Genomic DNA, 24,314 nt, shown 5'->3' on the forward strand with positions numbered 1-24,314 from the left:
TAGTGAACCCCCAGAAACGAGAGCATCGAGAGACACCTGCCCAAGGAATAGGAGTGTCAAGGAAGAAACCGGGAGAAAACAAGGTCACTCCACTGTATCACAGAAGAGACCCTCAGTGAGAACCCCAGAGGGTCAGCGCGCCTATCAGGCATGGAAATAAAAACCTTGCCCTTGCAACCATCCCCCTGTGAAGCCGAAACCGCGACCGACAAGGGACAACAGGCGGCTGACCCCAGGGAACCACAGCTACCCATCTCCTAGAAGAACTGGCCCAAGAAAAAAGCCAGAACAAGGACAAAGGCTGAGGAACCCTGAACGCTGAACTCCCAGGTCCGACCTAGGATCTTACATCCGGTAACATCCAACGGTGGGATCCAAAAGAAGGAGCCGAGATCAACTCCTTGACAACCGGAAAAGCAGGATAAGTCCCCTGTGTCCTAAAAAGGTTAAACTAAATCATTATGCAGGAACAGAAATCCCTGGTCCGAGAGACCGATAGACCTCCCAGGGAACATCAGGACGAAGCAGGATAACAAGAGCAAGGGCTCTGCAAGTCTCAATTCAAAGGGAAGAGACCCCCTCACAGAACACCAATGCTCTAAAAGCAGCAAGGACTCTCAAGGACGTACAAAGACTCTTGATAATTAGTCAACCAAGCGACATGAACCACAAATGTGCTTGACCAGCAGGGCTAATCCCCTACCAGGGATAAAGCCCCACCTCGTAAAACTACCTGAAGGAGGGAAGGCTGAACACACCTCCCGGGGATCGAAACTGTAACCCATCAGGTTACAGGTTGCACCTTCAGAGTATAGCATTCTAATCTAGCCTTTCAGCTAGTCACGAACCCCAGAAACAAGGAGACAGTATAAGCTACCCACAGAACACTGCAGGACTCTATACCCCTCAGGATAAACCATAGGGGAAAAATATGTGGTTGTGGGTGCCACTTAAAAAGCAATCCCTAAACCACATGAGAAAGGTCATTAGGACCTATAGATCACCAGACTACACTGTCAGATGTCCTTAAGAGGAACAAAATAACTCCCGAAGGGAACCAGATCCCCGAAGGTGACCCGTCCCCAAGGAGAAACAGAGATAGTCCAGAAGGTTACAAAACCAGAGATCCCCAACGGAATAAGTCCTAAAAGGACAAATTCCCAAGCCTCCAAAAGGCTAAAACCCACCCTGACGGGTGGACAAAAAGGCGCTAGGGCCTCTATCCCTCGCACCATGTGGAAGGAATACTCCAGCTCCCCAAAAAGCGGGAACAACAGAGAGAGACGCAGCATCTTCGCTGACCGGTCCCCCGAGAGATAGTTATAAAAAAACAAAAATACTCTTAAGAACCACTCAGACCCGAGAGTCCTGGTAAATGCTTAACTAGAAGCAAAATAACACAAACATTATTGTGAGAAATCGGCGCCCCTACCAGACCAGCTAGGCCGATAGTCGCCACATGTCTGAAAAAGTTGCGTGACAGCAGAACTAAATCCAAGCAGGGCCAGCCCGCAACAGGATCGCCACTGCCAAGCCGACTATTCTACTCTCAGAGAGAGGCAGAAAATATATAACAGATTAACATGGAACTAACGTGTTCCTAACAACTTCAAAAGAAGCAAAACCATGAGCATCGATCCCAGAAAAAAAAGTTCCCACAGGCACTATTAGAAGGAAAACCAAAAATCATCATCCTACCGGACAAAACTAAAACAACCGGCAACCCGAAGGTTAACGCCCAAAAAAATTAACAGAAGGCCCGCAAGACCCACCTAACGGAAAACCTGTTCTACAAAAACTGGGAAGGATCTCGCTAAGATGTAGAGGAGATTATACCATTCCCCCCCCCCCATGTCTAACAAGGCTGTGTCATTCGAAGAAAAAGCTACCGAGTCCCATAACCCTTAAGGGTAGGGTCCCCCAGTAACCCGAAAACGTGTCTGAGGAAGACACTAAGGCGAACCCGCCTGTAACGAAAAACACAGCACTCTGGAAAGGTTACTCCCTCAGGGAGTTGCATATGTCCTCCCAGGGCCGAGAGACCCGGGATAATCGGGCACGAGCACAATCTCGAACAAACATCCAGACTCTGCAGTGGAGCCAGCATCAAAAGGATGTAGAAACGAAAATGCGGAAATGGGAGACACGGACATAAAACCCCCGGTCACCAGGTGAACGGTACAGTCCAAAAAACAAAAGCGCGCCCAACCGTAGGGTTTCGTCACTTTGAAAGCCTATATGTTCCAAGCCAAGAGCCAGAAAAAAACACTACACATAAGCAGGTTAAATCACAAAAACATGATTAAAAAAAAACCCTGTTCAATAATCTCCCTCAGGAGATAGTAACCCTTGATTCCAAGATACTAAAGGAGTCCCATTGAGACGGCAAATTTTACCTAACAAATGCGTTAAAGTGCAATCAGAGAAGGTAAATGAAACGGTCTTACCGGAATCCACGCCATGGAACAGGAAAACGGTCCTTCAAGTGTGACGAATAGCAGGATCACCTCCGCAATGGACTTGAGAGGACAGCAGGTAGCGAAGTTCGACAACGCCAAGTGCTGAAAGGGAGCTGTGAATACGAGTTATGATGGTGTCGCAGGGGAAGCTACCACTGCATCTCCGGACTCTCACTTTCACCCAAGCCTTCACACGAGAGACTAAAAGGACTACTTAAAACTCCTGTTTCTTGTCGAAGAGTAGCACCCTCCATAAGAAACATAACTATAGAAAAAATCAAATAAAAAGAAAAAAAAAACTTCTGACACTTCTCTGCCAACCTCCTGGGACGAAAGGCAAAGAAAGACTGGGGGATGAGGGAAGTGGGAGGAGTATTTAAGCCTTTGGCTGGGGTGTCTTTGCCTCCTCCTGGTTGCCAGGTTCTTATTTCCCAAAAGTAATGTATGCAGCTGTGGCCTCTTTCCATTTAAGAAGAAAAACATAATTTATGTAAGAACTTACCTGATAAATTCATTTCTTTCATATTAGCAAGAGTCCATGAGCTAGTGACGTATGGGATATACATTCCTACCAGGAGGGGCAAAGTTTCCCAAACCTCAAAATGCCTACAAATACACCCCTCACTACACCCACAAATCAGTTTAACGCATAGCCAAGAAGTGGGGTGATAAGAAAAAAGTGCGAAAGCATAAAAAATAAGGAATTGGAATAATTGTGCTTTATACAAAAAAATCATAACCACCACAAAAAAAGGGTGGGCCTCATGGACTCTTGCTAATATGAAAGAAATGAATTTATCAGGTAAGTTCTTACATAAATTATGTTTTCTTTCATGTAATTAGCAAGAGTCCATGAGCTAGTGACGTATGGGATAATGAATACCCAAGATGTGGATCTTCCACGCAAGAGTCACTAGAGAGGGAGGGATAAAATAAAGACAGCCAATTCCGCTGAAAATAATCCACACCCAAAACAAAGTTTAAATCTTATAATGAAAAAAACTGAAATTATAAGCAGAAGAATCAAACTGAAACAGCTGCCTAAAGTACTTTTCTACCAAAAACTGCTTCAGAAGAAGAAAACACATCAAAATGGTAGAACTTAGTAAAAGTATGCAAAGAAGACCAAGTTGCTGCTTTGCAAATCTGATCAACCGAAGCTTCATTCCTAAACGCCCAGGAAGTAGAAACTGACCTAGTAGAATGAGCTGTAATCCTTTGAGGCGGAGTTTTACCCGACTGGACATAAGCAAGATGAATCAAAGACTTTAACCAAGACGCCAAAGAAATGGCAGAGGCCTTCTGACCTTTCCTAGAACCGGAAAAGATAACAAATAGACTAGAAGTCTTTCGGAAATTCTTAGTAGCTTCAACATAATATTTCAAAGCTCTAACTACATCCAAAGAATGCAACGATCTTTCCTTAGAATTCTTAGGATTAGGACACAATGAAGGAACCACAATTTCTCTACTAATGTTGTTAGAATTCACAACCTTAGGTAAAAATTTAAAAGAAGTTCGCAACACCGCCTTATCCTGATGAAAGATCAGAAAAGGAGACTCACAAGAAAGAGCAGATAATTCAGAAACTCTTCTAGCAGAAGAGATGGCCAAAAGAAACAAAACTTTCCAAGAAAGTAATTTAATGTCCAATGAATGCATAGGTTCAAACGGAGGAGCTTGAAGAGCCCCCAGAACCAAATTCAAACTCCAAGGAGGAGAAATTGACTTGATAACAGGTTTTATACGAACCAAAGCTTGTACAAAACAATGAATATCAGGAAGACTAGCAATCTTTCTGTGAAAAAGAACAGAAAGAGCAGAGATTTGTCCTTTCAAGGAACTTGCAGACAAACCTTTATCCAAACCATCCTGAAGAAACTGTAAAATTCTAGGAATTCTAAAAGAATGCCAAGAAAAATGATGAGAAAAAAACCAAGAAATGTAAATCTTCCAGACTCGATAATATATCTTCCTAGATACAGATTTACGAGCCTGTAACATAGTATTAATCACAGAGTCAGAGAAACCTCTATGACTGAGAATCAAGCGTTCAATCTCCATACCTTCAAATTTAAGGATTTGAGACCCAGATGGAAAAAAGGGCCTTGCGATAGAAGGTCTGGTCTTAACGGAAGAGTCCACGGTTGGCAAGTGGCCATCCAGACAAGATCCACATACCAAAACCTGTGAGGCCATGCTGGAGCCACCAGCAGAACAAATGAGCACTCCTTTAGAATCTTGGAAATCACTCTTGGAAGAAGAACTAGAGGCGGAAAGATATAGGCAGGATGATACTTCCAAGGAAGTGACAATGCATCCACTGCCTCCGCCTGAGGATCCCTGGATCTGGACAGATACCTGGGAAGCTTCTTGTTTAGATGAGAAGCCATCAGATCTATTTCTGGAAGTCCCCACATTTGAACAATCTGAAGAAATACCTCTGGGTGAAGAGACCATTCGCCCGGATGTAACGTTTGGCGACTGAGATAATCCACTTCCCAATTGTCTATACCTGGGATATGAACCGCAGAAATTAGACAGGAGCTGGATTCCGCCCATACCAGTATTCGAGATACTTCTTTCATAGCCAGAGGACTGTGAGTCCCTCCTTGATGATTGACATATGCCACGGTTGTGACATTGTCCGTCTGAAAACAAATGAACGATTCTCTCTTTAGAAGAGGTCATGACTGAAGAGCTCTGAAAATTGCACGGAGTTCCAAAATGTTGATTGGTAATCTCACCTCCTGAGATTCCCAAACCCCTTGCCCCAGGACACTCATCTACATGTAGTAGAAAGCCAAACCAGTACTGAAACGAGAATTAGTAGAGGTAATGGTATATATAAGAGTATATCGTCGATCTGAAAAGGGAGGTAAGAGATGAATCTCTACGACCGATAACAGAGAACCTATGAAATAGACCTCGTAGAAGGAGATCATTGAATTCAAATAGGCAATACTCTCTTCAGATCCCTCTGACATTCACTGCACGCTGAGAGGAAAACCGGGCTCCAACCTGCTGCGGAGCGCATATCAACGTAGAATCTAGCCCAAACTTACTTCACCACCTCCACGGGAGGCAAAGATTGTAAAACTGATTTGTGGGTGTGGTGAGGTGTGTATTTGTAGGCATTTTGAGGTTTGGGAAACTTTGCCCCTCCTGGTAGGAATGTATATCCCATACGTCACTAGCTCATGGACTCTTGCTAATTACATGAAAGAAACAGGCTTTTAAAGTCATGAATCATAGTGTTAATCACAGAGTCAGAGAAACCTCTATGACTGAGAACTAAGTGTTCAATTTCCATGCCATTAAGTTTAGAGACTTTAGATCTGGATGAAAGAAGGGACCTTGAGACAGAAGGTCCGGCCTTAGTGGAAGAGGCCACAGCGGGCAACTGGACATTCAAACCTAATCCACATACCAAATACTGGGAGGCCACGCTGGGGCTATAAGGATCACAAATGATCGTTCCATTTTTATTTTGGGAACCATTCTGTGAAGCAGAACCAGAGGGGGAAATATATAAGCAGGCTGGTAAAACGAGGGAACTACTAGAGCATCCAATACTTCTGCCTGAGGATCCCTGGCCCTCGCAAGTTTCTTGTTCTAGCGAGAGGCTATCAGATCTATTTCTGGCAGGCCCCAAAGTTGAACAATCAGATAAAACACATCTTGGTGTAGAGACCACTCTCCTGGATGTAGGGATGAACAACTGAGGTAATTTGCATCCCAGTTGTTTACCACTGGGATGTGAAAAGCTGCGATGAGGCAGGAGTTGTATTCCGTCCAACAAAACAGAATTTATGCTTACCTGATAAATTACTTTCTCCAACGGTGTGTCCGGTCCACGGCGTCATCCTTACTTGTGGGATATTCTCTTCCCCAACAGGAAATGGCAAAGAGTCCCTGCAAAGCTGGTCACATGATCCCTCCTAGGCTCCGCCCACCCCAGTCATTCGACCGACGGACAGGAGGAAATATATATAGGAGAAACCATATGATACCGTGGTGACTGTAGTTAGAGAAAATAATTCATCAGACCTGATTAAAAAACCAGGGCGGGCCGTGGACCGGACACACCGTTGGAGAAAGTAATTTATCAGGTAAGCATAAATTCTGTTTTCTCCAACATTGGTGTGTCCGGTCCATGGCGTCATCCTTACTTGTGGAAACCAATACCAAAGCTTTAGGACACGGATGAAGGGAGGGAGCAAATCAGGTCACCTAAACGGAAGGAACCACAGCTTGCAAAACCTTTCTCCCAAAAATAGCCTCCGAAGAAGCAAAAGTATCAAATTTGTAAAATTTGTCAAAAGTGTGCAGTGAAGACCAAGTCGCTGCCTTACATATCTGGACAACAGAAGCCTCGTTCTTGAAGGCCCATGTGGAAGCCACAGCCCTAGTGGAGTGAGCTGTGATTCTTTCAGGAGGCTGCCGTCCGGCAGTCTCATAAGCCAATCGGATGATGCTTTTAAGCCAAAAGGAAAGAAAGGTAGAAGTCGCTTTTGACCTCTCCTTTTACCAGAATAAACAACAAACAAGGAAGATGTTTGTCTGAAATCTTTAGTAGCCTCTAAATAGAACTTTAGAGCACGTACAACGTCCAAATTGTGTAACAAACGTTCCTTCTTTGAAACTGGATTCGGACACAAAGAAGGTACAACTATCTCCTGGTTAATATTTTTGTTAGAAACAACTTTAGGAAGAAAACCAGGCTTAGTACGCAAAACCACCTTTTCTGCATGGAACACCAGATAAGGAGGAGAACACTGCAGAGCAGATAACTCTGAAACTCTTCTAGCAGAAGAAATTGCAACCAAAAACAAAACTTTCCAAGATAGTAACTTAATATCTATGGAATGTAAGGGTTCAAACGGAACCCCTTGAAGAACTGAAAGAACTAGATTTAGACTCCAGGGAGGAGTCAAAGGTCTGTAAACAGGCTTGATCCTAACCAGAGCCTGAACAAACGCTTGAACATCTGGCACAGCTGCCAGTCTTTTGTGTAGTAAGACAGATAAAGCAGAGATCTATCCCTTTAGGGAACTTGCAGATAATCCTTTCTCCAAACCTTCTTTTAGAAAGGAGAGAATCTTAGGAATTTTTATCTTATTCCATGGGAATCCTTTGGATTCACACCAACAGATATATTTTTTCCATATTTTATGGTAAATTTTTCTAGTTACAGGTTTTCTGGCCTGAACCAGAGTATCTATCACCGAATCTGAAAACCCACACTTTGATAGAATCAAGCGTTCAATCTCCAAGCCGTCAGTTGGAGGGAGACCAGATTTGGGTGTTCGAATGGACCTTGAACAAGAAGGTCCTGTCTCAAAGGTAGCTTCCATGGTGGAGCCGATGACATATTCACCAGGTCTGCATACCAAGTCCTGCGTGGCCACGCAGGAGCTATCAAGATCACTGAGGCCCTCTCCTGATTGATCCTGGCTACCAGCCTGGGAATGAGAGGAAACGGTGGGAATACGTAAGCTAGGTTGAAAGTCCAAGGTGCTACTAGTGCATCTACTAGAGTCGCCTTGGGATCCCTGGATCTGGACCCGTAGCAAGGAACCTTGAAGTTCTGACGAGACGCCATCAGATCCATGTCTGGAATGCCCCATAATTGAGTTATTTGGGAAAAGATTTCCGGATGGAGTTCCCACTCCCCCGGATGAAATGTCTGACGACTCAGAAAATCCGCTTCCCAATTTTCCACTCCTGGGATGTGGATCGCAGACAAGTGGCAGGAGTGATCCTCCGCCCATTGAATTATTTTGGTCACTTCTTTCATCGCCAGGGAACTCTTTGTTCCCCCTTGATGATTGATATAAGCAACAGTCGTCATGTTGTCTGATTGGAACCTTATGAATTTGGCCTTTGCTAGTTGAGGCCAAGCTCTGAGAGCATTGAATATCGCTCTCAGTTCCAGAATGTTTATCGGGAGAAGAGACTCTTCCCGAGACCATAGACCTTGAGCTTTCAGGGATTCCCAGACCGCACCCCAGCCCACTAGACTGGCGTCGGTCGTGACAATGACCCACTCTGGCCTGCGGAAGCTCATTCCCTGGGACAGATGGTCCAGGGTCAGCCACCAACGGAGTGAATCTCTGGTCTTTTGATCTACTTGAATCATTGGAGACAAGTCTGTATAATCCCCATTCCACTGTTTGAGCATGCACAGTTGTAATGGTCTTAGATGAATTCGTGCAAAAGGAACTATGTCCATTGTTGCAACCATCAATCCTATTACTTCCATGCACTGCGCTATGGAAGGACGAGGAACAGAATGAAGCACTTGACAAGAGCTTAGAAGTTTTGATTTTCTGACCTCTGTCAGAAAAATCCTCATTTCTAAGGAATCTATTATTGTTCCCAAGAAGGGAACTCTTGTTGACAGGGACAGAGAACTCTTTTCTTTGTTCACCTTCCATCCGTGAGATGTGAGAAAGGCTAGAACGATGTCCGTATGAGCCTTTGTCTTTGACAGGGACGACGCTTGTATTAGAATGTCGTCCAAGTAAGGTACTACTGCAATGCCCCTTGGTCTTAGAACCGCTAGAAGGGACCCTAGCACCTTTGTGAAAATCCTTGGAGCAGTGGCTAATCCGAATGGAAGAGCCACAAACTGGTAATGTTTGTCCAGAAAAGCGAACCTTAGGAACTGATGATGTTCCTTCTGGATAGGGATATGTAGGTACGCATCCTTTAGATCCACGGTAGTCATAAATTGACTTTCCTGGATGGTGGGTAGAATCGTTCGAATAGTTTCCATTTTGAACGATGGTACCCTGAGAAATTTGTTTAGGATCTTCAAATCCAAAATTGGTCTGAACGTTCCCTCTTTTTTGGGAACTACGAACAGATTGGAATAAAATCCCATTCCTTGTTCCTTTATTGGAACTGGGTGTATCACTCCCATCTTTAACAGGTCTTCTACGCAATGTAAGAATGCCTGTCTCTTTATTTGGTTTGAGGATAAGTGAGACTTGTGGAACCTTCCCCTTTGGGGGTAGTTCCTTGAATTCCAGGAGATAACCTTGAGAAACTATTTCTAGTGCCCAAGGATCCTGAACATCTCTTGCCCAAGCCTGAGCAAAGAGAGAGAGTCTGCCCCCCACCAGATCCGGTCCCGGATCGGGGGCTACTCCTTCATGCTGTCTTGTTAGCAGTGGCAGGCTTCTTGGCCTGCTTACCTTTGTTCCAGCCTTGCATTGGTTTCCAGGCTGGTTTGGGTTGTGAGGCATTACCCTCTTGCTTAGAGGATGCAGAATTAGAGGCTGGTCCATTTCTGCGAAAAGGACGAAAATTAGGCTTATTTTTAGCCTTAAAAGACCTATCCTGTGGAAGGGCGTGGCCCTTTCCCCCAGTGATGTCTGAAATAATCTCTTTCAAATCAGGTCCAAATAAAGTTTTACCTTTGAAAGGAATGTTAAGTAATTTTGTCTTGGATGACACATCCGCTGACCAAGACTTTAGCCAAAGCGCTCTGCGCGCCACAATAGCAAACCCTGAATTTTTCGCCGCTAATTTTGCTAATTGCAAAGCGGCATCTAAAATAAAAGAGTTAGCCAATTTAAGTGCGTGAACTCTGTCCATAACCTCCTCATATGGAGTTTCTCTACTGAGCGACTTTTCTAGTTCCTCGAACCAGAACCACGCTGCCGTAGTGACAGGAACAATGCATGAAATTGGTTGTAGAAGGTAGCCTTGCTGTACAAAAATCTTTTTAAGCAAACCTTCCAATTTTTTATCTATAGGATCTTTGAAAGCACAACTATCTTCGATAGGAATAGTAGTGCGTTTGTTTAGAGTAGAAACTACCCCCTCGACCTTGGGGACTGTCTGCCATAAGTCCTTTCTGGGGTCGACCATAGGAAATAATTTCTTAAATATAGGGGGAGGAACAAAAGGTATGCCGGGCTTTTCCCACTCTTTATTTACTATGTCCGCCACCCGCTTGGGTATAGGAAAAGCGTCGGGGGGCACCGGAACCTCTAGGAACCTGTCCATCTTGCATAATTTCTCTGGAATGACCAAATTGTCACAATCATCCAGAGTAGATAACACCTCCTTAAGCAGTGCGCGGAGATGTTCTAATTTAAATTTAAATGTCACAACATCAGGTTCAGCTTGATGAGAAATTTTTCCTGAATCTGAAATTTCTCCCTCAGACAAAACCTCCCTCATGGCCCCTTCAGATTGGTGTGAGGGTATGACAGAACAATTATCATCAGCGTCCTCTTGCTCTTCAGTGTTTAAAACAGAGCAATCGCGCTTTCTCTGATAAGTAGGCATTTTGGATAAAAGATTTGCTATGGAGTTATCCATTACAGCCGTTAATTGTTGCATGGTAATAAGTATTGGCGCACTAGATGTACTAGGGGCCTCCTGCATGGGCAAAACTGGTGTAGACACAGTAGGAGATGATGTAGTATCATGTTTACTCCCCTCATTTGAGGAATCATCTTGGGCAATATCATTATTTGTGGCAGTACTGTCCTTACTTTGTTTGGACGCTATGGCACAATTATCACATAAATTTAAATGGGGAAGACACATTGGCTTTCATACATATAGAACATAGCTTATCTGAAGGTATAGACATGTTAAACAGGCTTAAACTTGTCAACAATGCACAAAAAACGTTTTAAAATAAAACCGTTACTGTCACTTTAAATTTCAAACAGAAAACACTTTATTACTGACTATGTGAAAAAGTATGAAGGAATTGTTCAAAAATTACCAAATTTTCACCACAGTGTCTTAAAGCCTTAAAAGTATTGCACACCAAATTTCAGAGCTTTAACCCTTAAAATAACGGAACCGGAGCCGTTTTTCAATTTAACCCCTATACAGTCCCAGATACAGTCTTTGCTAAGACCCAACCAAGCCCTGAGGGGAATACGATACCAAATGACGCCTTCTAAAAGCTTTTTCAGAGATTCTTAGATCCACACACATGCATCTGCATGCCCTGTTCTCAAAAAACAACTGCGCATTAATGGCGCGAAAATGAGGCTCAGTCTATGACTAGAAAGGCCCCCTGACTGAAAAAGGTGTCCAATACAGTGCCTGCCGTTTTATAAACGTTCCCCAAGATTATAAATGTCAATTGTTAGCCTAAATTTGAATAATATGCACAAATAAAGCAATCGATTTAGCCCATAAAAATGTCTACCAGTTTTTTAGCCCATAATAAGCCCTTTATTCTGTTTGTTTTTGACTAAGAAAATGGCTTACCGGTCCCCATGAGGGGAAATGACAGCCTTCCAGCATTACACAGTCTTGTTAGAAATATGGCTAGTCATACCTTAAGCAGAAAAGTCTGCTAACTGTTTCCCCCAACTGAAGTTACTTCATCTCAACAGTCCTATGTGGAAACAGCAACCGATTTTAGTTACTGTCTGCTAAAATCATCTTCCTCTTACAAACAGAAATCTTCATCCTTTTCTGTTTCAGAGTAAATAGTACATACCAGCACTATTTTAAAATAACAAACACTTGATAGAAGAATAAAAACTACATTTAAACACCAAAAAACTCTTAACCATCTCCGTGGAGATGTTGCCTGTGCAACGGCAAAGAGAATGACTGGGGTGGGCGGAGCCTAGGAGGGATCATGTGACCAGCTTTGCTGGGACTCTTTGCCATTTCCTGTTGGGGAAGAGAATATCCCACAAGTAAGGATGACGCCGTGGACCGGACACACCAATGTTGGAGAAAGGATTTGAGATACTTCTATCATGGCTAGGGAACTTAGAGTTTCCCCTTGATGATTGATATAGGCCACTGTCTGAAAATGAAGATAAGGCTCTTTCTTCAAAAGAGGCCAAGCCTGAAGGGCCCTGAAGAGAATTCCAAGATCTTGATTGGTAGCCTCGCCTCCCGAGGCTTCCAAACTCCTTGTGCTGTCAGATACCCCTAGACACCTCTCCAACCTGTAAGAGTTGCATCTGTGGTGATTACAGACCAGGTAGGAGGAGCAATGGAAGCCCCTTGAAAAATAGAGCAGTGATTTAACTACCAAGTCAGAGAAAAGTGCGTATTGGGATCCAAGAATATCTGCTGTGATATTTGAATATTAGTCCTTGCACTATTGGCGCAGCATACAAAGTTGGAAAGGTCTAATTTGAAAACGAGCAAAGGCGATAGTGTCCAATGCTGCAATTATGAGGTCTAGTACTTCCATACACAAAGCCACTGAAGGTAATGAAAGAGACTTAAGGTTTAAACAAGCTGAAACTAATTTTATTAACCTCTTTTCTGTTAAGGAACCCTAAAAAGGTGACTTTTGATTGAGAAATCAATTAACTCTTTGGTAAATGGATCCTCCAACCATGTCTTTGAAGAAACAACAGTTTATGTGAGATTCTGCTAAATGAAAAGATTGAGCTAGTGCCAAAATATTGTCTTAATAAGGAAACACTGCAATACCTTGCACTCTGATTACAGAACCTTTGTAAATATTCTTGGAGCTGTTGCTAGGCCAAACGGGAGAGCAACAAATTGGTAATGCTTTTTCAGAAAAGGGAAGCTCAGAAATTGATAATGTTCTGTGTGGATTGGGATGGGAAGGTAAGCATCCTGTAACTCTACTGTGACAAAGTGACCTTGCTAAACAAAGGGCAAAATAGTCTTTATAGTTTCCATTTTGAAAGTTGGAATTCTTAAAAATTTGAGTTTTCAGATCCAGAATTGGTATGAAGGAATTTTCCTTTTTCGAAACAATGAAGAGATTTGAATAAAAACCCATCCGTGTTCCTGAAAAGGAAATGAGACAATCACTCCTATATTATCCGGGTCTGAAACATGTTTCAGAAGCGCCTGTGTCTTTATAGGATGTTTTGAAATATGGGTGAGAAAAAATCTTCCCATAGGAGGTCCTATTCTGAATCAATTTCAATATTCCTGAGAAATAATGTTCTGGATCCAGGGATTTTGAACAGATTCTAACCAAAATTCTTAAAAATGTTTTAGTCTGTCCCCTATCAGAAGGGCCGGATTGGGGGACGCACCTTCATATGGTTTTAGGGGCTGGATTAAGTTTCTTATATTGTTTGGATTTATTCCAATTTGAAGAAGGTCTCCAGGATGAGCCAGGGGCTTTTGGGGAGGGGGTAGTTTTCTGTTCTGATAAAAGGAACAAAAAAAATTGGGAGCCTTAAATTTCCCCTAAGACATTTTGTCTTGAGGAAGAAACACTCCCTTACCTCCAGTAATAGTAGAAATAATAGAATCCAGTTGGGATCCAAATAGATTTTTCCTTGGAATGAAAGAAATAATAATCTTGTCTTAGATACCATATCAGCATTCCATGATTTAAGCCATAAAGCTCTTTTGGTAAGAATAGCTAAGAACATAGTTTTAATGTTGATTTTCTTGATATCAAAAAGAGCATCGCTTCAACAGCATGTTGAAGTTATTTCAGAATGTTAGAACATTCAGGGTCAGAAGATAACTTGAGCAAGGCTACTAAAAAGTATAAGCAGTAGTTACATCAGCAATAGATATGGCAGGTCTAAGAATATACAGTAGCCAGTATGTGAATATGCACTTCTAAAATAAGCTTAACATTTTCTATCTAAAGGAATAGTAGTAGGTTTAGCTAGAGTGGAAATGGCCCAATCAACTTTGGGGACTGTTTCTCATAACTCTAAATTAGCAGCAGGTAAAGGATATTCACCTAGATTGCGAGTTTTGCGTTAGAGGCTGTGCGTTGCTAACAAGCAGTTTTCACTCACCGCTCACTTACCTACAGCGCTGGTATTATGAGTTTTTACAAACCCGTCGTTAAAAGGCAAGAAGTGAGCATAGAACAAAATTTTGCTCATTACCGCACTCCAATACCAGCGCTGCCTAAATCAGCGGTGAGCTGGTGTAACGTGCTTGTGCACGATTTCCCCATAGGAATCAATGGGGAGAGCCGGCTGGAAAAAAAATGCAGCGTAAATTTCCATGGGGAAATAAAAATTATGTCTACACCTAACACGAACCCCGAGTCTAAACACCCCTAATCTTACACTTATTAACCCCTAATCTGCCGCCCCCGACATCGCCGCCACCTGCATTATATTATTAACCCCTAATCTGCTGCTCCGGAAACCGCCGCCACCTACATTATACTTATGAACCCTTAATCTGCTGCCCCCAACATCTCCGACACCTACATTATATTTATTAACCCCTAATCTGCCGCCCCCAATGTCGCCGCCACCTACCTACACTTATTAACCCCTAATCTGCCGCCCCAACATCGCCACCACTATATTAAAGTTATTAACCCTTAAACCTAAGTCTAACCCTAAACCTAACACCCCCTAACTTAAATATAATTTAAATAAATCTAAATAAATATTCCTATCATTAACTAAATTATTCCTATTTAAAACTAAATACTTACCTGTAAAATAAACCCTAAGATAGCTACAATATAACTAATAGTTACATTGTAGCTAGCTTAGGATTTATTTTTATTTTACAGGCAAGTTTGTATTTATTTTAACTAGGTAGAATAGTTAATTCCAATCAACCAATAGGATTGAGCTCACATTCTATTGGCTGATTGGAACAGCCAATAGAATGTTAGCTCAATCCTATTGGCTGATTGGATCAGCCAATGGGATTTAACTTCAATCCTATTGGCTGATTGGATCAGCCAATAGGATTTTTTTCTACCTTAATTCCGATTGGCTGATAGAATTCTATCAGCCAATCGGAATCTAAGGGACGCCATCTTGGATGACGTCACTTAAAGGTACCTTCATTCTGTTTTAGTCGTCCGATGAAGAGATTGCTCCGCATCGGATGTCAAAAGATGGACCCGCTCCGGCCAGAAGGATGAAGATAGAAGATGCCGTCATGATGACCACTTCGCCCGGCTTGGATGAAGACGTCTCCCGATAAGTCGATCTTCAGGGGGTTAGTGCTAGGTTTTTTTAAGGGTGTATTGGGTGGGTTTTATTTTTTAGATTAGGGTTTGGGCGGCAAAAGAGCTATCTGCCCTAACTAACTTGGAGGCAGATTAGGGGTTAATAAGTGTAGGTAGGTGGCGGCGACATTGGGGCAGCAGATTAGGGGTTAATAAATATAATGTAGGTGTCGGCGATGTTGGGGCAGCAGATTAGGGGTTAATAAATATAATTTAGGTGTCTGCGATTTTGGGGGCAGCAGATTAGGGGTTAATTCATATAATGTAGGTGGCGGCGGTGTCCAGAGCGGCAGATTAGGGGTTAATTTTTTATTTGCGATGCGGGAGGGCCTCGGTTTAGGGGTTAATAGGTAGTTTATGGGTGTTAGTGTACTTTTTAGCACTTTAGTTATGAGTTTTATGCTACGGCGTTGTACCATAAAACTCTTAACTACTGACTTTTAAATGCGTTAGGACTCTTGACGGGGTAGGGTGTACCGCTCACTTTTTGGCCTCCCAGGACAAACTCGTAATATCAGTGCTATGGAAGTCCCATAGAAAAAAGACTTTACAAATGTTACGGTACCAACAGGATACCAAGGGTTAATACCAGATGGAAGATGCCCTGAATGTGAGATCAGCAACTCACAACCCAGCTAATTCCCCCCTTCAAACATGAGACCAGGCTCCACATTGAAGGTTAAAACAGAATGCCATTTATTGAAGGCTATATGCCTAGTATTTATGCAGGTCTGACCCCAGATGGGGGGGTTGAAAGAATATTGTACATTAGATAGAGGGAAAACGCCCTTTGACATGCCACAATAGAATTACATTACTTAAGCAGATAAACAATTTAGTCTTTCTTATCACTTAGGCGTCTGCTCTCTGGATGTGATTAAACAATGTGAATGTTTATCACTAAACTTAATTACAGTACACAATAGCTGATGCCAGCAACCCTGTCTTTAGAAAATAGCTTCTTAAAGCTGAACAAAGTTAACTCTTTCAGTACTGACAGAAGGGTCTGTCACATAGCTCCCCCCCTTGCGGAACACTCCGGCAGACCCGGCTTGACCCTTTGGCGGGTCAACCTGGGGATGACCGGACTAGGGTGGTAGGCATGTCAGTTTGCCGGGACAATCCATCTGTATTCCCGTTATGAGAGAGAATCCCTGTCCGTATAAATAAGGGTTCAACTTCTTCAGTGCCCAGACTAGGGCTAAACAGTCCTTCAAAATATCATCGGCTTCTTTACGTGGTTTTTGTACCTGCTCTTTATAGGTATCCACAATCCCTTCATACTGACATAGGGTGCCCTTGAGTTGCTGCACCTCAGTATGAGCCAGCGCCAGCTTCTCCTCTAGTGTCGCTAAGTTTGTCTTTAATGTTTCATGTTCCACTCTCAAGCTGGTGTTTTCTGCAGTCTGTCGGTGCAGCTTGTCTAGCAGAGATTCCCGTTCTAAACGTGCTTTTTCCTCTGCGCTCCTCTTCTCTCCCGCTAGCACTGTTACGTGATTGTTTATCGTGACCATTTCATCCTCTACTTGACTCTTCTCCTTCATCAGCACATCGTAACGGGACTTCCACGTATCAATAGCGGATAGAGATTTACTGAGCTCAGCGTCCTGGGGCTTAGCAGCAGGTGGGTCAGTCTCTGCGGCATGGATCTGGGCACGGGTAGTCACAGGGTTAACATCGGTGGGACCCATGGGAGCATAGGCAGAAACAAGGGGGGCCAAGTTATTTCCAAGGAGAACATCAGCAGGTAAGTCCTCCTTGAACCCCACATTCACAGGTCTAGCGCCCCCTCCCCAATCCAAATGTACCTGGGTGTCAGGCACAACTAAGGAAGAAAAAATGTGTGCAGCTTAGTTATTTGGACCACAACTGCTGGAATGGAAAAACAGTAAAAATTGTATGGTTGTTTGCAACAGAGTGAAAAGGTAAAACAAAATTTAGGAATTAGGCAGCTATGTAAAACCTTATTCCTTATTGCAAAGTTTTAGTATACAGGCAGTAATTGAGCATATTCCCTATGGCTGCCACATGTGTCTGGGTAGTCACTGTGAGAAAGTAAATGCAGCAGGGGTATGCCCAGATATACCTGAGATTTTAAAAATAATAAAGGTAAAAATTAAATAAGCAAGGAAAAAATGGTACTATGATCATAGAAAAAATAAGCAATTGCTATTGTGAACAGAGTTACGGTAAAACAGCAGGATATGAGGGAATGAACAAAAAGTCACAGAAATAACAGCAGCAACTGAGATACTAATCTGAAAGTATAGCAGCTAAGTAAAAATTCAGAGACTGGCTTACCGCTAACAGAACTGTTATAATGATAGTTGCAAACACCGGGTTGTAATGGCGACTTGCCAGAGGGAGCAGGGAAGCTCAGTAGCAGCTGGCTGATGACGTCACAGCATGAGGAAGCAGAGCTCCGTGAAAGGTGAATCCCAAGGCCGGTGAGCTGCAGGGAAAACTGGGTTAGAGGTTGCAATGAGGCTTTTGAAATAGCTGAATCTTCTGAGGGAGAAGCAGGCAGGTAGGAGAGGAATGAAAACAGAAATCCAGTTAGATGGAGTAGAGGAATCCAACAAACAGAAGTAGTATGATAAATCTCACAGAGTGCAGGCTCAGGTTAAGGTTTAAGACAAACTTCAATACTAAGCAATGTGAAAATGCTGGGAGGGGCCTTAAATAGGCTGAAGTTAATGGGAGCAGGATGCTTTAAAGGGACAGTGCAGAGAATAAGTATGCTATTATCCTGACAGAATCCCCCCTCCAAGGAGCCACTCCAGAGGCTCAAGGGCCAGGACGATCCGGATGTCTCTGGTGGAAATGAGATATCAAACGAGGAGCGGATATGTTGGTAGCTGGTTCCCAGGAATCATCATCTGTAGAAAAACCCTTCCAACGAACAAGATATTCAATACGTCCCCTGCGGAAACGGGAATCCAGGATTGAGTGAACTTCATACTCCATTTCAGGGTCGAGAGAAATAGGTGGAAGAGACGTTTGTAAAGAGAAATCCCTGAGATCCTTATAGGGTTTGAGAAGGGATACATGGAATGTGGGATGAACCCTTAAATTATCGGGTAATTTAAGCCGGACAGCATTGGCATTAATGACGAGTTCAACAGGGTATGGACCAATGAACAACGGAGAAAGTTTTTTCGAAGGGGTTTTCAAACTTAGGTGTTTGGTGGATAGCCAGACGAGATCACCTTTAGTGTAGACAGGAGGCGGAGTTCTGCGGCGATCATAATACTGTTTCTGGAGTTGTTTTGCTGCTATGATGTTGGACTCGATGGTTTTAAAGTTGGAAGAGATGGAATCAGACAAATCTGATATACTAGATACTGGAACGGTAGAAGATGGTAGGATGTGAAATTTGGGGTGAAAACCGTAGTTTGCGAAGAAGGGAGTTTGACCAGTAGTGGAATGAATAGTGTTGTTGTAACAAAATTCAGCGTAATGCAGGAAGTCACTCCAAAGATGTTGTTGAGAGGAACAGAAGAGTCTTAAAAATTGTTCCAACCACTGGTTACAACGTTCAGTTTGACCATTACATTGCGGGTGGTAAGCGGTAGTTAACTTTCTCTCAACAGATAAAGTTTTACAGAAATGGTACCATAGTCTGCTAGAAAATTGACTGCCACGATCACTGAGGATTGAAGTGGGAAGTCCATGATACTTAACAATATGTTTGAGAAGCAAATGTACTGTCTCCAAAGCGGTAGGAAGTTTGGAGAAGGGGATGAAATGGCACATCTTCGTGAAGAGATCTACAACGACAAGGATGGTGGTATTCTTTGAAGAGACTGGCAAATCTACAATAAAGTCTAAAGCAATCTCAGACCATGGATTCTTTGGAGTAGGCAAAGGCAAAAGCAACCCATAGGGAGAGTGTTTATCCCTTTTTGAAATGGTACAATTAAGACAAGAGTTTACATAGTCCTTAACTTCAGTTGCCATATGAGGCCACCAGTAATCTCTTTTTACTAGATCGAGAGTTTTATGGATACCTGGATGACCAGCTAGAGGTGAATCATGTACAGATTGAAGGAGAATGAGTCTGAGGGAAGGTGGAACATATATCTTTGAATCATGAGAATAAAGTCCTTGAGTATTAAGTTGAAGAAGATGTGATGGCTTTGTAGAGTCGGCCAACTGTTCCTTTTTAAGGTTAGATGAGACTTCGAGAGTAAAAGAAATGAAGTTTTCTTTTGGTATGATGGATTGGTCGGTCGTTTGATGTGGAAGACTTGTGGGTAACCGGGATAGTGCGTCAGCTTTTTGGTTCTTTCCAGCAGGATGGTATGTGATGAGGAAATTAAAACGAGAGAAAAAGAGATTCCAGCGAACCTGTCTTGCTGACAAGGTTCTAGTGGCCTTCAAATACTGCAGGTTCCTATGATCTGTATAGATGAGTGTAGGAATGGAAGTACCTTCAAGGAGGTGTCGCCAGTGTTCCAGGGAGAGTTTTATGACTAAGAGTTCTTTGTCACCAATAGGATAGTTTTGTTCCGCACTATTCAAAGTCTTGGAGTAAAAAGCCACAGGATGTAACGGTTTTGACAAGTTTTTTCTTTGGGAGAGAACAGCGCCAACAGCAGAATTTGAGGCGTCCACCTCAAGAACAAATTGCAGATTAGGGTCAGGAAAACGGAGTATTGGTGCTGAAGTGAACTTTTGTTTGAACAAATCAAAAGCGGATTGTGCTTCTTTAGTCCACCTGAAATGTGAATTATTTTTGTTAGAACAGTTAAAGGAAGAGCAAGTTTGGAGAAATTTTTAATAAATTTGCGGTAGAAATTTGCAAAACCCATGAAGGACTGAACTTGACGTTTAGTTGTTGGTATGGGCCAATTTAAAACTGCATCAACCTTTTTTGTTCCATATGGATACCTGAAGGAGAAATTTCATATCCCAGAAAGGATATGGTCTGTGAATTGAACAGGCATTTCTCAGCCTTAGCATACAAGTGGTTACCTCTGAGCCTTGATAAAACTTGTCTAACATGAGAAATGTGTTCCTGATAGGTCTTGGAATAAATTAAAATATCATCCAGATAAATGACAATAAAGACATCTAATATGTCCCTAAAAATGTCATTAATTAAGTGCTGGAAAGTTGCGGGCGCGTTGCAGAGCCCAAAAGGCATCACGACGTATTCGAACAATCCGTATCTTGTTCGAAACGCCGTGAGCCACTCATCTCCAGATCTAATTTGGATGAGATTATAGGCTCCTCTTAAGTCCAATTTTGTGAAAAATTTTGCTCCCTCCAACCTTTCAATTAACTCCGGGATGAGGGGTAAAGGATATCTGTTTTTTACTGTAATTTTATTTAGTTGTCTGTAGTCTACGATTGGCCTCAATGAGCCATCCTTATTTTTAACAAAAAAAATCCCAGCACTAGCTGGAGAGGTGGAGGGACGGATGAAACCTTTCGTTAGATTTTCATCTAAGTAAGATTTAAGGTGTGTTAACTCAGGGTTTGAGAGTGGGTAAATATGACCCGTGGGGATCTCAGAGCCAGGTATGATCTCAATAGGACAATCATACTTCCTGTGAGGAGGAAGATTGTCGCATTGGGTTTTGCTGAATACATCTGCGTAATCCTTATAAACCTCAGGAATTTGAATTGTCTCATTGGATTCAGTGGTTTGCAAAATAGTAACTAGGAAACAAGTAGTAGAGCAGAATGTAGAATTAAATGTGACTGTTGAGGTAGACCAATTTACTTCAGGATTATGAATTCGGAGCCAGTTTATACCGAGAACTATGGGTGAAATAGGGGATGATATTACATCAAATGACATATACTCCCTATGGTGTTCTGGGGTAACAACAAGTAAGGGTATTGTTTGATATTTAACTGGACCTGATGTGATTGGATTACCATCTATTCCACGTAATAACACAGGAGACCTTTTTTGCACAAGTGGAATTTTATTGAATTTAGTGAATACAGTATCTATGTAGGAGGCTGTAGCTCCTGAGTCAATAATCGCGGGAGCGTTGATTCGATGTGACTCCCACTGTAAGAGAAGAGATAAATTTAGGTAAGGGAGAGCATGATCCTGAGTGGTACAACAAAAAGGTTCTCTATATATCTTACCCTTGTTTTGTTTCAGGAGGGAAGGACAGTCCCTGACAGTGTGTTTGTCTGAAGCACAGTATAAGCAGAGGTTATTAGCCCTTCGTCGGATCTTCTCCTCAGGGGTTAATGGTCCCTTTATAAAACCTATATCCATAGGTTCAGCAGTTGATTTGCTGGGGCTGGGTGTATTTTGTTTCTTTGCAGGATATTCATGAAATGATCTCTCCTGCTGTCTCTCTCTCAGTCTTCTGTCTATAGTTATGCTAAGTGACATTAAAGCCTCAAGAGTATGTGGTAGTTCAGATCTAGACAACTCATCCTTAATTCCTTCTGAAAGGCCTAATCTAAACTGATTTCTCAGTGAAAGGTCATTCCATTGAGTGTCTTTCGCCCATTTTTTAAATTCGGCAATGTAATCCTCAACTACTGTTTTCTTTTGTTTCAAGCCTCGCATTGCAGTTTCAGCAGTAAGCTGTTTATATGGATCCTCATATAGCTGACCCATAGCAGAAAAAAAACTTTCCAAAGAATTAAGTATATCATCGTTATTCTCAAAGTAAGTGTTGGCCCATGTGCGGGGCTCACCTCTCAAATAGGATATAACTGTGAGTACCCTTGCTCTATCAGTGGGATAGGTATGAGGTTTAAGGGAGAACATAAGCAAACAAGCATTCTTGAAATCTCTATACTCAGATCTCTCACCACTAAATTTTTCTGGTGTACTAACCTGTGGTTCTAATATAGGTACCCTCTTATCAACCACATCCCTGATATAAGCTTTTAAAGTATAATTTTCTGTTTTCAAAGTATTAACAGCTTCAGTTAATAAATCAACCCTCTGTGTGATATTTTGCACATGTGCGTTCATTCCAGCTGGGTCCATAGTTTGGGCTTAGTATTATGTCAGGCACAACTAAGGAAGAAAAAATGTGTGCAGCTTAGTTATTTGGACCACAACTGCTGGAATGGAAAAACAGTAAAAATTGTATGGTTGTTTGCAACAGAGTGAAAAGGTAAAACAAAATTTAGGAATTAGGCAGCTATGTAAAACCTTATTCCTTATTGCAAAGTTTTAGTATACAGGCAGTAATTGAGCATATTCCCTATGGCTGCCACATGTGTCTGGGTAGTCACTGTGAGAAAGTAAATGCAGCAGGGGTATGCCCAGATATACCTGAGATTTTAAAAATAATAAAGGTAAAAATTAAATAAGCAAGGAAAAAATGGTACTATGATCATAGAAAAAATAAGCAATTGCTATTGTGAACAGAGTTACGGTAAAACAGCAGGATATGAGGGAATGAACAAAAAGTCACAGAAATAACAGCAGCAACTGAGATACTAATCTGAAAGTATAGCAGCTAAGTAAAAATTCAGAGACTAGCTTACCGCTAACAGAACTGTTATAATGATAGTTGCAAACACCGGGTTGTAATGGCGACTTGCCAGAGGGAGCAGGGAAGCTCAGTAGCAGCTGGCTGATGACGTCACAGCATGAGGAAGCAGAGCTCCAGGTGAATCCCAAGGCCGGTGAGCTGCAGGGAAAACTGGGTTAGAGGTAAAGGTTGCAATGAGGCTTTTGAAATAGCTGAATCTTCTGAGGGAGAAGCAGGCAGGTAGGAGAGGAATGAAAACAGAAATCCAGTTAGATAGAGTAGAGGAATCCAACAAACAGAAGTAGTATGATAAATCTCACAGAGTGCAGGCTCAGGTTAAGGTTTAAGACAAACTTCAATACTAAGCAATGTGAAAATGCTGGGAGGGGCCTTAAATAGGCTGAAGTTAATGGGAGCAGGATGCTTTAAAGGGACAGTGCAGAGAATAAGTATGCTATTATCCTGACACTGGGCAACAGGTAGGCGGAACACAGCGCCCCCCGCTACCCTCACAGCTACAGTGTCTCCAGTGTGCTGTTTCTCAGACACCAAGTTCTTTTGAAGCGAGGTCATGGTAGCACCAGTATCCCGTAGACCACTGACCTCCTTCCCATTCACTTTAACCAGTTGCCGGTTATTCCGGTGGGCAGCTTGTACGGGGTCTGCTTCATGTAGGATGCCCCAGCATTCTTGCTCCCCTACGTAGTGGGCCACAGGCTGAGGGTTACGTGGGATTCTGCCGGCGGGTCTTCTCCAGGACTGTGCTTGGTTCGCTGCGTTTAGGGGACACTCTGTTCTTTTGTGCCCTAGTTGCTTACATCCAAAGCACCGAATAGGTTGGGAGTAGCTCCGCGAATTGAACCGGGCTCTCTGAGGGTAGTTCGTGGCCGGAGGCCGTGTGGTATAGCGGTGCGCCGGGGGTTGGTAACTGGCAGCTGCTGGGGTGACTGGGGGTCTGTACTCCACTCTGGCAGGGTGTTTAGTGGTAGCAGTGTCCAGTTTGCGGGCATCCGTATACTCATCTGCCAAGCGAGCAGCTTCATGCAGGGTGGAGGGTTTACGGTCCCGAACCCACTCTCTAACTCCTGCTGATAACTTGTCAAAGCAATGTTCCAACAGGAATAGCTGCAGCACCTCTTCCCCAGATACGGCTTGGCACCCCGCTATCCAGTGAGTTGCTGTGCGGTGCACCTTACATGCCCACTCAACGTAGGAATCACCAGCTAATTTAACAGTGTCTCTGAACCGCCTCCGGTATGCCTCCGGTGTAACCGCATACCTGGAGAGCAGAGCCTCTTTTACAGTATTATAATCCCCGACTTCCTCATCTGGAATGGCCCGAAAAGCCTCACTGGCCCGGCCGGATAATTTTCCGGATAATATCGTGACCCAGTCCTCTGCGGGTACCTTGTGTAGTGCACATTGCCTCTCAAAATCCGCAAGGTACCCATC

This window comes from Bombina bombina, chromosome 6, assembly GCF_027579735.1.
Source record: "Bombina bombina isolate aBomBom1 chromosome 6, aBomBom1.pri, whole genome shotgun sequence".
Classification (NCBI taxonomy): Eukaryota; Metazoa; Chordata; class Amphibia; order Anura; family Bombinatoridae; genus Bombina; species Bombina bombina.